Source organism: Myotis lucifugus, unplaced genomic scaffold (genome assembly GCF_000147115.1).
Source record: "Myotis lucifugus unplaced genomic scaffold, Myoluc2.0 scaffold_1, whole genome shotgun sequence".
NCBI classification, from domain to species: domain Eukaryota; kingdom Metazoa; phylum Chordata; class Mammalia; order Chiroptera; family Vespertilionidae; genus Myotis; species Myotis lucifugus.
The window spans coordinates 23,137,042-23,139,681 of NW_005871049.1; positions in this window are offsets into that span (position 1 = coordinate 23,137,042).

The window sequence follows — 2,640 nt, forward strand, 5'->3', positions numbered from 1 at the left end:
GGCGACCCCCGCTGGCCCCTCCCCTCCCCCCTCAAGGTGGGTGCCAGCGGCCATGGCGGAAATGGCCGTCAGAGCGGTGGGGGCCGCCGGCGGCCGCAGGTTCTCACCGGGTATTTGGAACAGGTTCTCTGGCCGCCGAGTGGACACCTCAGTGGGTTCAGAGGGGGAGGCCGCGGGGAGGGGCGGTCCCAGCTGTGGCTGCGGACGGGACTCGGCTTCTGCCGCCCCGTGGGCCTCAGCCCAGGCAGCTGCGGCCAAGGCCCGGGGCCCCTGGTGAGGACCTGCTGGTGCCAGGCCCTTGGCTCACGGCCGTGCCGTTTTCTTTCTGCGTGGACTCCCTGTGTAAGGTGCTGTTCTTTAGAATATATTTTATTCATTTCAGAGAGGAAGGGGAGAGAGAATCATGGATCGGCCGCCTCCCGCAGGCCCCCCACTGGGGATTGAGCCGCAGCCCCGGCTCGTGCCCGACCTCCTGGTCCATAGGCCGAAGCTCAGGCCCTGAGCCACACTGGCTGGGCTCTAGTTAAGGTTTTACACACGTGTGTGTAATTACTTATTTGAAGATGGGATATTTATTGATATTTTAACAGCTTCATATGGTCCCTTTTGACTCTGCAACAGACTGTGGAATTTGTTTTGGTGAAGTCATGAGGTATTCGGTCTTCTAAGGACTTCAGAGTGAATTTATACATTAAATGCATTTTGTCAGTGTTGAGAAAAATCAGCAGACCTACAATTAAATATCCACATAAGGATGATGCACCTCCACGCGATTCTCCAAGAAGCAGCAGGCCCTGACGGGTGAATGTGAAACTAGACCCCACAGCATCAGATCCCCATGCAGAAGCCGGTCCAAAGTCCAGGTTGTTACCTGTACTTCTGATCCAACAGCTTAAATCAGAGGTCCCCACAGCCCCTCTTTGAGGTCCATTAATTTGCTAGTGGGGCTCACAGAACTCAAGCATTTACTTAGGTTTGCCACCTTTATTATAAAGGATACAGATGGCAAGCCAGATGAAGAGGTACAAAGGGAGAGATCTGGAAATATATTGAGGGCAGGAGCTTCCATCCCTGTGGAACTGGAGTGTGCCACCCTTCTGGCATTTGCAGACACTTCAAATCTCCAACAGTTTGTACTCTTTTCACAGAAGTTCATCTCTAGCCCCCGCCTGACCTCCCAGAATTCGGTGGGTGGGGCCCAAAGTTCTAATCTCATCAGTTGGTCTTTTTGGTGACCAAGCTACTGGGTGTCCATCTTGCCCCTTGCTGTCACATCATTGATGTAAATTCAGATGTGCTCAAAGGGGGCTCCTAATAACTATTAAAATATACTCCTACCAATCACTCAGGAAATTTCAAGGGTTTTAGGAGCTCTGTGCCAGAAATGAAGGACAAAGACTAAGTATATTTCATACGATAGAAATAAAAATACTATGCAGAAATTCTTCGGTTATGTGTCTCACTCTTATTGTTTAAAACCACAGGTTTCAAGAGGTTTATTTATGTTTATGCTGACACAAAATTAAAAGAAAAGCTGAGTGTTATTTTCCTTGTTCTATGTGTTCCTGAAAGAAAAGGGGTTCAAAGAACCCATCCCAATGACACAGGTAATCTGAGATCAGATTTAGAATCCGACCCACATAACATAGAAGCAGATGGAATTTTAATGCCTTCCTTGTCTTTTCTCAGTCTCAATTTATATTATTGTGGGAGATTTGGGTGTGGATGGGAAGTGGGAAGACAGAACGTGATGGATTTGGAGTGGAGGAGAAAGGGGACCATTTTGAAACAACTGTGAGGAGGAAAAGAGATGGAATGGATCTGAGAGCTTTGAGATGAATGGAAAGAGGTGAAGTTTAAAGAAAGGAGTAGGAGAAACTACCTAGAATAGAACAGAGAATCACAGAAGTTGAATTAAAAGAACTTTTTAAAATCAAGGAATATTTTAGGTACATATAAAAGGAGAGAGAATATTGTGAACCCATGTACTATACTTATGAACTTTTTGGCACTCCTTACCTAGTTCTTGCCATTTTTGTGAAACAAATCCAAAGATATCACAGAATCACACTCATAAATTTTTCATTATATATTTCTGAAAGACTTGACTTACAAACTTCTAATGCCATTCATTATTTCAACCTAACATAATCATCATTAAATTCTTTTTACCTACAGATATCTAACTTCCAAGTTAAATTTTGGCTAAGTATTTCAAGGTGAAATGAAATTAAGTTTATACATTGTAATTGGTTATTATGCTCTCTACATGTACTTTAATGTCTGTATTTTTCCTTCACAGGATTATCTTTTCTTTTTACTTTTGTGTCGAAAAACATGGTCGACTTTTAGTAGTTATCACAGTTCAGATTTTACTAATTACTTACTCAGTATATTAATAAAGATTTACCAGAGAAACAGAGCCAATAGTATGAATCTAGAAAAAGACATTTACTAAAAACTAGAGGCCCGGTGCACAAAAATTTGTGCATTTGGGGGGGGGGGGGGTCCTTAGCCTGGGCTGTACCCTCCTCGCAGTCTGGGAACCCCTCGGGGATGTCCACCTGCTGGCTTAGGCCCACTTCTGGGGGAATGGGCCTAAGCTGGCAGTAAGACATCCCTCTGCAGCCCAGGAGCCCT